The 12,810-nt window shown below is 36.4% G+C and overlaps 1 long non-coding RNA gene across 17 annotated transcripts in view; it reads right to left on the reverse strand.

The window, feature by feature from the left end:
- The window catches only part of LOC116216567 (uncharacterized), a 488,234-nt gene that overhangs the window by 109,430 nt on the left and 365,994 nt on the right, over positions 1-12,810 (reverse strand). For all 17 annotated transcript variants that reach the window (XR_014883027.1, XR_014883040.1, XR_014883033.1 and 14 more), the window contains one exon: positions 4,364-4,511. This is a non-coding gene — a long non-coding RNA (uncharacterized LOC116216567). The remainder of the gene's footprint in view (positions 1-4,363; positions 4,512-12,810) is intronic.

The following is a 12,810-nucleotide window of genomic DNA, read 5'->3' on the forward strand; positions in this document are numbered from 1 at the left end:
ATGATTTTTGGTGCACGTAGTCTTATGTTTAGGCTGATTAATATTTTTTTCTTTCTTTGACAAGAAACATCTCTGATCTCTTTTATTTAAATATGGACTGTGTGGCAATGACTAGATGGTTGGGATGCAGTTCTTGAGTTCCCTTTCCATTTTCAGGCAAATTAAAACTGCAACCACATTAAGATTTTATGTTCTAGTAAACCTATCTACTAGGAAGTGATTTTCCAGTGTTAATCCAACAATTGTAAAATACCGTATTTTAGTGCGTGTTTCTTTATTAACAACTGCTAATGAGATATGCTTCTACTGAAAAGTCAGGATGAAAGATCTCCACAATACCACCTTCTCAACTTTATTACATACCTCAAGTTAGCAGTCCTGAGGAAAATTTATTTGCATTGATAAAGATCACTCACAACCACAGACATATTGGAAAGCCTAATGTGCTTCCACAGGTGCTCTGAAGATTTATGAGGACAATGAACTTCCAAGTACTCAGGTCACCCTCAAAAGATTTATAGGTCAGGATGGTACAAAAGAACAGTGAACTGCGGGTCTTCAGAGACTCTGTATGTCTGCCCATGGAAAACAGGCTTCACAAGCAAATTTTATAGTTTTAAGCTTAATTCTGAATAGGTGAGTTCTGAGAAAACAACTGTCAGGAGTGTTGAATCAAAATGCAGAAATACAGAAAAGTATTGGCAGTCCTCTTGAAAGGCTTTAAAGGTGGAATTGGTAATTTGGGAGGGTTTCAGGGTGGGCAGCTCAGAGCTGGCAGAATAGCTCCTCTTCCTCCCAGGCCGCTCAAAAATCAGGTCAGGGTTGCAGCTTCACCCTTCTATAACCTTCTGGATATTAGAATAATGAGAGTAGGGTCCCTACCTTAAGGTCTGATCTGCTCCTCCTAAAAGTTCATAAATCAGCCTCTGGGACTGAAGCTCTTTGTCAGTTAGAAAATATTTATGGGTTGGAGACATGTTTCAGGTACATGAGGAATCTCAGAAAAAATTAAGCTGTCCACATAGACATAGATATTCTGCAGAAGGAAGTTGCTTGTATAAGCAGTCTTCAAGGTATCAAGGACTGCATAGTATAGCTTTTCATTAGGTATTTGAATTTGAAATGTTCATTTGAAACGGCCATGCTTTTGCGAATGTTGCCTTTGTTCTATGTTTCTTTATCATTGGATTATTCAAAAACATTATCCTTCACAGATAAACCTGATCTGCTTTTATGGATTGAAGCAACAGAGATGGAATAGTCATGAACTGAGTTTGATTAAAATAGAAAATAGTGCCAAATTACACAAAAATTTAATTCAGTACTTGATATTTTGTTTTCACTATAATAAAAAAGCAAGTGCAATTTACCAGAAATTGTTGTTCACCACAAAAAGTGCATGCTATTATGCACCAATTGACAGTGGTGTATTTAAATTTTCAGTACAGTGGAGAACTGACTAAAAATAACCCTGTCTTTCTCTTCCTCGTCATTCAGCAAATCAGGTGTAGTGTCTTCAACATAAATTCAGAAAATACATTTCAGCACTTAAAACCAGTTTTAAGCAGTTCTCATTCTTTCTAAATTCTTTGCCTATGCCTTAGAGGAAATAAATCACACTCTTAAGCTGCTGCAATAATCCCCAAGAAACAAAACAGGAGGAAGAAATAATGGGTAAGATTATGAGTAAGATTTTGGCAATGCAAATGTAGTATCTCTGTTCTTTACCCCAGTGTTTAGATTTATAGCTGTCAAAATCAAACAAAAATAGTGGGATTTTCTTTGTTAAAATTATGTGGTACATTTTATAAAAAGCACATTTAAAAAAAAAAAAGTAATGTCAACCTGCACAGGGAAAAAATACCTCAAGCAACAAAATACTTAAGTGTTCTCCACTAGATTTTGGAAGAGATCTCAGGAAAGGAAGAAAGCAATACCTGCAGAGAAGTATAAAGACAGACAACCTGTTCTGTTTGTAGACATAACCACCCTTTACATCTGCAGCTCCTTGGGTTTCCCCTGTAGCTAGGGAGGACACACCATCTCCCTTCTGGACAGGGAGACTTGACAACGTGGAAACATGTCAGACTTGATAATGTTGGAAAGAGTTGCACTGATTGGGCATGGAGGTTCTTGAAAGGAACCTTGGAGCAGCACCAATAACAACTTTTCTACTTTGTTTTATTGACTTCTTCCCCCTGCCGTGTTCCTCTTCTTCAAGCCCCTTGAGATTATACAACCCTCTGAGACATACGTTATCATCCCTTTGGCCCTAGTTTTGCTCTCCTAATATTTCTTTTTTGTTACTTACTGTTTGATTATCTTGATAATACTCCCCCCCCACTCTTCCACCTCCCCAAAGCAATTTGCTAATCCTCTATTTTTATTATTTACAAGATTTGACCAACATTACCTCGTTGCAGCCATAAAATGAGGTTATACTGGAAAGCATGGACATTGCTTTCTCCCTGTTTTTAAGAAAGTTAATCAGTTCCTTTTATTAGTTTTGTTTGTGCAAATACATGGCCAGGGTAGGCTACTCTGTTGGTATTATTTGCTTTTGATATCAGGAAATTCTCACACTGTTGTTCTGACCTACATAATTAGGACAGGTTTTTTTGTCTGCATGCCTCAACACAGTTGTAGTTCACCCTTTTCTACTTATGGGTCTTCCTGATCTTGTGAAAAAAGACAAGTTATTTTTCCAAATAAATGGTATTTCACTGACATTAATCCTACTGCAGCATGGGTAAACTTGTCTCCTATCCCCAGCAGAACATGGATAATTGCAAACAACTTTAGTTTTATGGGAAGCCCAATAATGCATCTGCAAGCCCTTTTTTAGCAAGAAACATGAGAAGAAATAGGCACAATTTTAAAGTTTCAATTTAAGTACATTCAAAATAACCTGCACCTCACTGACTTGTCTTGATTTACTGAGAATTATACCCCCTTACAAGAAAACCACATCATATTTTGGAAGCTTGTTTGTTTAGCTGTTGCTTTCTTTAAATTAATTGATGAAATACAATTGAGAGTACATCTTAAAAATGGTCCAGAACTGTTTTCCCTCTTTGTATAGCTCTTATGTGTACAATGAACTTGCAGGGAAACTTACCCACTTTGGCCTTTATGCATTCTTTTAATGAAATAGGACTGAATAGCAAAAGAAATAACAAAGAACATACACAAGGATCCTGCAACCTTACAGGTATCAAGTTAAATTTAAAGATACACATCTACTATCTTGAAAGAAATACCTTTTGGGGAATTTATCTTGACTAAGAAGAAGAAAAAAAAAAACCACTAGAAATACATAATGCTTTATATAGAAGTCTGTGTGCATATATTTGGGTGCACAGTCACGCATCTTAAAAAGGCACACAGCTCAGGGGCTTTTTGGTTGCTTGATTTTAATCTGTTCCAAATTGTGGTCCTCAAATTGTGTTTTCTATAATTGCTTTTAGCCAAGCTATAACTCACTGTATTTGGAAACCTTAAATCTTCCTGATCTTACATTGGGTTTTGGAGATGATTATTAAAATAGACTTTGAACCATTTTAGTAACAACCACACGAACCAAGTTAAACTTTCAAGAGTTAAGAAAAACGTAACAGCTTAATTTTTGAAGTGGAACAGCTACAAAACCCCCTGTGAACATTTGTCTTTTTTATTTCAATACTAATATCTTAGATTTTATGACCTTATTAAAAAAAAAAAAAAACACAATAATTTAATTGTTCTTTTTACATTGTGTTTGTGCCCTTTACATCATATCTCCTACTACTAATAACTAATGAGGATAGTAATTACTTAACAGATGGTAAAAGTGCTTTAATTGCTTTTAAGGACTACTGAGCTTGGCTGTATTTGGGGAGCATTAACTTCTGTGACTTTTCATCTTCCTCAGCTCATTCCAAGTTTGTTCAGCCATCATTAAACATTGAAAGAACTTAGCTTTTTTCTCCAGCACCATCGAATGGGAGGCTAGTAACATGCGGCTGCAGTCCATTGTTATTTCAGACATATGTCTTTTGTGAGGTGGCTCTTAGCACTGAGAAAGAAGTACTCTTCCCTTTTCTTCTCAGTCCTATCACCATGTCAGGTTATGCAGCCCAGGGCACCCGACCTTTAGTTACCAGAGCTGCATCTCTCTCCTTTTCCCGCAGCAAAGAACTATCAGATCATTAAGAGGAGGCTAGGGGAAAGAATGTAAATCCTCAAAGGTAAATGGGCTGAAGCCTCATTAACATCTTACAATGCATTTACATTATCTCCTGAGTAACACAGGCAACAGAAATTTTCAAATCAGAGGAAAGAAATTCACAGTCAACACAAACACAGTGACGCTTTTTAGACTTACCTTGCTCTTCAAATAAATTGCACACTAACCACAGGAAATGCTGGCCTAATTAGTCAAGCTGCACTACAAACCACCATGAATTCTGCTGAATGTTTCATCAGATCCAGTGTTTGTCTTTCTGGATTTGTATGTGAATTTGGACAAGGAGCTGCAGCAAAAGATTAAAAAAAAAAAAAAGAAAGACTCAAAGATAGCAAAGGGTATATCTAGAGACACATCATTCTACCTCATAATTGTAGCTAAAATAAATTATATGGGTCTTGCTTTTTGCAGAATCTGAAATTATAAATAAAGAAGAACGATTTAATCAAATTTAGGATCAACTGCTTTCTTACTTAATAACTAAGGTTACAATTAAGCCGTACTTTTTTTTTTTTTTTTTTTTTTTTTTTTTTTTGGTATAAGGAATTGTACAACAAATATCAGATGTGCAAATTCTGGTTAAGTATGCCCATAAGCATGATTCGTTATTAAAAATAAATATTTACATCAGATTTGTTACTTGAAATAAAATAGGTAAATAATTGGATGCCGCCCTGGGCAGACTGTGTGTGCTCGATCTAGTGGTTGGCAATCCTGCTCATGGCAGAGGGATTGCAACTGGATGACCTTTGAGGTCCCTTCCAACTCAAGCAATTCAATGATTCTATGATTACGGACATATTATAAGGTAGAAGTCATTACGTTTTTATTTCAAGTATAAAATGTAAAGGATTGATTGCTTTTTGGGAGGAATTTGGAGCCAGCTAGTGGTAGAGAGAGACAGCAAACTCTCTCTCTCCTTTTGCTGAGTGATGACCCATTGCTCTCCATTCATTGGTGAGCATTTACATAAGGTAACCATTCAATGACTGTATGGAAGGCAGCAGCGTTGCCATCTCCTGTGATGTTTAGCCAGTTTTCCAATACTAAAAAACAGCTCCTGGAATCATAAGGGACATTTTGTTCTCATAAAAAATGCCCATTTTCAGTCTTACCAGTTCTTGGAAAGACTGAGAAAAATATGGTATAAACAATTAACAACAGGAATGCAGAATAAATAAACATTTATGTTTTTTCAATATTTCAATATTTATCAGGGACCAAATTCTACTTTTGAATGCTTGCCTACCATCCAGGAAAATGTTTCCTTGGGCTTTTTAGATTGATGGCACCTTTCACCAAACCTTTACATCCCCAAGCTCCAGGACTGTGACTGCACCCATTCAGCATGACCCCAAGCCTTAGCTCAAGCAGATCTTGTCAGAATAAGTGGTTGACTTCTGCTTATTTTCCTCCATGTACCTCTGAGTTCCTCCGAGTGCAGATATAAACTGTCCATTTATATGCACTGAATCTGAACACCTCCTCTAACACTGCAATTTTATTTTTCATTGAGAAGAAAATGATAGTTATTTGCCCAATGAAAACCCGAACATGACCTGCAACTTGCATTTTGTTCAATAATCTCCAGTACATTCGGTAAACTGCTGTTCTGAGTGTATTATGTTCAAACATAGAGCGAATAATTATAATCATTACCATAAAAAGAAGGACTTAGTAGGTATTAATTTTTTATGCACTAGGCACTTCCTTTGCAATTCTGTTGTCATCTGGCATCATTGTCCCGTAAATATAGAGTGCAGCCTGAAACAGCTCTGCCTTGTTTTGTAATATGGTTCCTTAGGAGTTAGAAAGTTTAAGCAGATATAGCTGATTGTAGAGACATTAGCATTTAGCACAGATATTATGATGAAAGATACAATATAACTTTTAAAGTAGAGCTTCACAGTTTAATAAATTAATAGAATCACTTGAGTTGGAAGTATCCGTAAATGCCATCTAGTCCAACTCCCCTGCAGCAAACAGGAACACCTACAGCTACATCATGTGCTCAGAGTTTGGTTCAGCCTGACCTTGAGTGTCTCCAGGAACAAAATACCCACCACCTCTCTGGGCAACCTTTGCCAGTGCCTCACCACCCTTATTGTAAAAAACTTCCTCCTTTTATCCAATCTAAATCTTCCCTTTTTTAGTTTGAAGCCATTTCCCCTTGCCCTATCAAAAAAATTGTTTTGAACAAGGAGAATCCTTGATTATTTTACACACCAACTTAGGCTGGGCTTTACATGAGCTTGTAGAGGCTTGGGGAAAAAAACAAAAAAGACAAAAGAAGACTGAGATTGCCAAATGAATAAAGGCAGAAAAGTAGAGAGAAAAAAAAAAAAAAAAAGAAGAAGGAATAATCACACAACTGTGGAGACACTAGAAGGTAAGCACCAAGCCCTCTTTTGCCTAGTTTTTCTTTCCTGCTTCATAGTAATGGATCCTCACATGTTGCACAGGATTCCCTATTCTAGTGAACTCTTAGATTTGGCTTGGTTTTCCTAAACATGAACAAAACATTACAGAGCATGACAAACTGCTGTACACAGTTACTGCAATGTTTTCAAAACTGCATGCACCACTCTTTAGAAACAGGTAGATACAGAAGCTGAGCACTGGGCTGTTTCTGCAGAAAGGAAAGCTGTTCTTACAGTCTCCCAGCTAGTTGCAGCTGGGGTGCATCTCTCTGCCTAGCTGCCAAACCCCTCCTCCAACTCTGCCCATTTAACTATCTTCTCTTACACGCCAAGTCGCTCAAAAAAGCCTCCTTGCATGGAGGACTGTGCAGCAGAGATAGCTGAGCCCTCCTCTGCACGGGCCAGCGGCTGAGCTGGGCTTTGGAGGGGTGAGCCAAGTCCAAATATAGAGCTTCAGGAAACATCCTTGCATGAAGAGCAAAGCCAGAGCAGCAATGAGGATGTCTCTCAAAAATTCTCTTTAAAAATTCTCTTTACTCTCTTTTTTTTTTAAAAAAAAATCTCACAAATAAATATTTTTCCATTTTAATGTACCACTGAATTAAGTGAAATCGGATCATGAGACTTTGCATAAATGTTACATATGACATACAGCATTTAGTCTTGCAGCCTAACAAAAGAAATTGAGCTTCTTTTACACACTATTCATTAAAAAGTGAAACAGAAAACATATCCTCTCCCCACCTGAAAAAATGCAAAAGGTGCATTACTGGAACTTTAAGCTCTCCTCCTCAGCAATGAGCATACTTAAAAACGTCCTTTAAATGTCCATACTTAAAAACACAGGAAACAACACATGTTCATTAGGCTTTATGTACTTTTTTCTATCTTCCTTTAAAAACAAACAAACAAAAAAACAAAAACAAACAAACAAACAAAAAAAACACTATGTTCTTTCAATTCCTCCAGAATCACTAAAAGCAAGCACTTTGCAGGAGGCTTCCTGAACCTTGTAGAATTAAAGCCGTGAATGGTCTATCACCTTAGTTACACTACATGATTTCCAGACCCGGCAAGTGCACTAAGCTCACTCACAGCAAATCACAGATTTACTGTAATTCTGAGAGCCCTAGGTTGGAGCCATTTCAGACACAAAGTACAATCAATCATCCTGAAGCATTTCAGGCTTTTCATTCTTGATAAATGTAAAACACAGGGAGGGTAAACAAAGAAACACCTACAGTTTAATTAAAGGCTGAAAGTCACAGGTATCTTCTGATATTTGAACAAAATTTTAAATAACAAAATTTTAAATTTTGTTTGTGTTATCACACATCTTCCAGTAGAATGCTTCCATGGTTCTAAGCTAACATGTTTTTTGTCTTTATCTTATTTATTTTGATTGAAAAGGTAAAATTAATACTTTTCTCACAGCCTCTGGATACTCAAGAACAAAATATACAAAAACTCCCTTGGTGTTAAAACAATCACTACAGCGAGATCTCTGAATCTGTAATTATAAAGAACATTTATATTCAGAAAGCAAAGTAAGCATGTTTGCCTTACTAAAGGTGACAGCAAATCGGTCTGGGAAAAGGGGAAAAAAAAATGAGTTCAAGAAAACTTTAGTAGATAACACGCACTCACATCAGCCATCCTGCTACAACTGCTTAAAGCAGTGCCAGAAGTCATGTCTGAGTTAGTGGCAGAGAAGGTGGGAGGAAAATTGACCGCACTCAGCATCCTTTTACTCATCAGGCATTTTCAAAGCAAACTCTGATTTACTGTCATCCTTCCAAGGACATCAGGGAAAGGAGAGAGAAGAGAGCTCACCCTAATGAGGAGCTGATTTGCACCTGAGATCTTGGAGGGGGTGGGGAGGAAGCAGTTCTGATGCAGAAATACCAATGAAGAGCAGAGATGGTCTTTGGGGAATACCTGTATCCTAATGGAGGAGGAAGAGAAATTTCAAGATTTCCACAGACCCTGGAGTATTTGTTCTGAGGTTTCTAATGTTGTTTGCATTTGTCCTTTAGAGATATATGCTTGGGCTAACTGCATGCAGATCTGGTTTATCATTTCAACAGTTTAGCAGAAACTTGCTCCAGTGGTACAACAGTGATTAGAGTACAAGAATGACTGCTCCCAACATCAGTAGAACAACTCAGCAAGTGGATCAGGAAAAACTGAATTGATCTTAAGCTCTTTGGTCCATTGTCCCTTCTGGAGTCAGTGCAAAGAAATATGTTCTACATCAGTTACCATGAAGCTTGCAAAGCACATCTTGTGCTTTGTTCTTATGCTGCAAGGATATTTCTAGACTGCATCCAGACTCATTTCAGCTTCTTGGCTGGTTGCACAGGGGATGGAGCAGCATACCTATTTGAACAGCTTTCTGGGGAAAGAAAAGCAGGAGGGCAAAGGCGCACGCAGCCATCAGCTGTCTATCAGGGACAGCAGCTGCTTATTATTAGCTTTTGCTCTGCACTAAGCTCAGAGCATCTGGCAGCTGAGAGCAGCAAGAACACAATCCAACTCTCACATCAGCCTGCTTCATGCAAAGATTTTGCAGGAAGGGATAGGTGGGAAGCCGGACAGAGCCTCAAAACTCCCAGGTATCCACAAGGGAACTGATTCACTACTAAACGTGTATCTGGGAATAATTTCTGTTCTACTGACTGGTTCAATATAGAACAAACTCTACAGGCATTTTCCATAATGTAATAGGTTTGCTTTCATAACTGATACATCTGTGGAAAGGTATCTACTCTGTATAGAAGCACCAAGTGGTTCTATGAAAATACGGCAAATGCTTGTGAACCCAAGGCTCTGAGAGAAGATCTGAAAAACCTTGGAAATAAACACTGCATTTACTTATCATCCCAACAACCCTCATAAAGAAGAGGCCATGAGCCTTCTGCAGAATAGCAGGCTTTAGGCAGAAGAAAAAAGTGGTGGTACTAATGTCTATGCTTCTTCTACATTCTTATAGTGTATTTATTTATTAACTTGTCTCCACTCTAGTGGAAGAAAAAATAATTAGAAAGAAGAAAGAAATTAAATCCAAATATGTTCATTAGCCTGCAGCTGGGATTCTGACAGTCTGGTGCTTACGTCTACACGATGCTTTGAGGAGCTCTAGAGTACATCCAGCATCTGCAATTCTGAGGATAAATGAACAGCCTGAACTGAAATAGATGCTCTTGAAATAAAACTAACTCACAACATTATGAGTTTACACTCTTTTTTCCCCCTTTTTTCATTTTATATTGGTAAATTGACCAAAACATATAGAAGAAAGTAACTATTTCTTCTGGGTATTTTTGTTGTTATTTTTGTTGTTATTGTTTAATGCTAAAACTTTGAGAAAAAAAAGTTAAGCATACAATGTTATTGAGGCCTTGTGTCCAACATTACCTTGATCCTTGAATTGCATACACCTGCATTTACATTTAAGCAAGAAATCCTTTTGAATCTTTATGATTCAAAATAACTAGCATTTTGGAATGAAATGATTTTTTAATTTATAAACATAGCCCTACACGTAGTATTATACATCATGATCTAAATCTGTACAGTTAATATTATCTGTCCAATTAAAAGGGAATCAGTTTTTCATTGGCAATATTCTGGTCTAAAATTATTTGCTGATGCTGTGTTCATATATATAGATAGATAGATTGATATATTGTAGAAACTGTTCAACTTTGGATGAGGATTTCTTACCATAAGAAAAGGAATCTGTAAACCCATTACTGAAAAAAACAGTGATCTCTGAGAAATGGATCAGACAAATTTCTTCAAAGCTCAGCGGTTACGAAGTTAGTTTTGGCTTTTTTTAATCCCTGGAAATCCATCTCCTCCAGCAGCTTTGTAATAATAAGTTAGAAGAGATTTTCTTATTCATACAAAGTGCCTGTGGGAAAAAATCCTGCTTAATTCTTCACAGCAAATCTTTGAGTACAAACTTCCACAGAGTCACTTTAAGTTACTCCGAAAACTGGAAATGATGTTTTGGTTACAGCTTACAGATGGGCACTGCTTTAGAAAGATCCTATAAGTAGATAGAGACAAATCTTATTAAGTCAAATCTCTTCATTTCCGCCCTTATTCTTCAGTATGTTTTGAATATGATTTCAGGAAAGATGATATCTGAGCTCTGAACTTTCAAAGCAATGAGAAAGACATGTGCCACTTAAATCTTCTTTTATTCCTAGAATATGTTTTTAGATCTGGAAGTACAAACTGTGTCAAGTTCCAGGGTAAGAGCAGAGAGAGGGGCACAGGAAATAACCAAAGGAATTTGGAGTTTCACACTGCTGGTAATATGAGTATCATCTGCCCCATTAAACAGCGGCTACAGTTTCTTTGAGCAACACTACTGTTATACAGCTGCCTTTAATGCTCAGTTTAGTAAAATGAACTACCATGTGGCTGACAGATGTTTGACTCGAATAATGTATTATGATCTAGTGGAAATGTCAGATAACATTCTTCACCCATTTGCTTAAGGTTCTTTTTCATCATTCAAAATGTCTCATGTAAAGTGCAACATCTTGTAGGTCTGTGAGTAAAACTCACTTTTGGATTAAAATTGCATCCTCTTAGATGGTGTGCAAAATTATGTAAACATCTATTTTAGTGGTTTCAGCTTATAAAAAAGTGAAAAATGTTAAATAAGTAGATAAGTATGCAACATAGGTTTATTTTAGCTTCATGAGAGACGGATGGACAAGATCATACAGTCCTAAATTTCCACTGTTTGCCTGAGAGCAATGCTCTCTGTGTGGCTTTTTAAAAGATCTTGTCAGTAAGCTCAGCCAAAGTATCTTGAATTTCAATAACATTTAAAAATTATTGTTTTCTTGGGGTAACCACTAGTCATACTGATCAACAGAACTTGTTTCCTTACATTCTTGTTTCTGTCCAGGTGGTACCTTTCCATATAATTGCATTAAATGGGGCACCTTGAGGATCTGGAGTTATCTTTTATTTCAAGGTGCAGTCATTATTAATGAATTGAGTATGTCAGTGCTTTGTACCTTTCAAAGCCTGCAACAGTAACAACATTCCATTATTAAATGAGAATTTTAAAATTATACAATAATTGTGTCACTTGGCAATAGAATACAAAAATAATTGGGCCAATGCATTTCTATTTAGAGAGAGCTTACCTAACAAATTGGGGAAAACTATGTTTTGGTAATACAAGGTTCACAGAGCTTAGATAATAGTGAGCTGCAAACCTGCAGCATTTCATAGTCCCCTGAACTGAACTAGCAATCTGAAAATACTGGTTTTCCAATTACTAGGTAATGCATTTCCCCTGACTGCTAACAGAAATGTATGCCATAAGAATCTGTTGGTTTGGAATGTTTCTCACTGTAGTAGCAGTTAAGCACTAGCAGAAAGGGAGATAAAAATAAAATAAAATAAAATAAAATTATAAATTAAAAAATTTAAATAATCATGATCAAGATTAAAAAGTTGAGTTAGTAAAAAAGCACTGAATGTTCCATAGTCCCATTTGGAAGATAAATGTTCAGAATTTTTCTTCCATAAGTCTATATGTTTCCTTTCACAAAGTTTTGGTATGTTGGCATATATATATTTTAGCTTACTAGGCTATTTTCCATCTGATGAGGAAAATCTAAGCAATCTAAAAATCTGAGATGTTCAAAATGAGTTTTCAATCAAAATATATTATAAATGTGCACAAGCCTTTGGAGAAAAGGTGTTAATTTTATAAAAATTTCTCTAGATGAACTGTAAATTTTGTATTACAAGAAATATAAGCAGAACTCATGGAGGAGAAGAATAAACTTGTAATGAAGATCAAGGCTTGATGTCACAAAAAACCTTTACTGCTATTAGGTAATTCTTTTTCTCCTCTAGTCACACATAGAATAATTGCAGAGTTTTATTTGTTTTTGTCAGGATGTAGGAACCACATTAGACAGACACATAGAAGGCATTCATCTGAATACTCACAAATTTGCCTCACTGAATAAGAAATACTTAGATGACCTCTTCAGGTAGTTTCCAACTACAAATTACTTTAGTTTTATTCTTTCTATAAGTAAATAAATGATGTACACTCCTCCTTGGTAACAAAAGGACAGTTCTTCAAGTATGTTTGTGCACTTTAATAAGAAGATAGCACCT

The sequence above is a fragment of the Meleagris gallopavo genome, chromosome 4 (assembly GCF_905368555.1).
Source record: "Meleagris gallopavo chromosome 4, MGAL_WU_HG_1.1, whole genome shotgun sequence".
NCBI classification, from domain to species: Eukaryota; Metazoa; Chordata; class Aves; order Galliformes; family Phasianidae; genus Meleagris; species Meleagris gallopavo.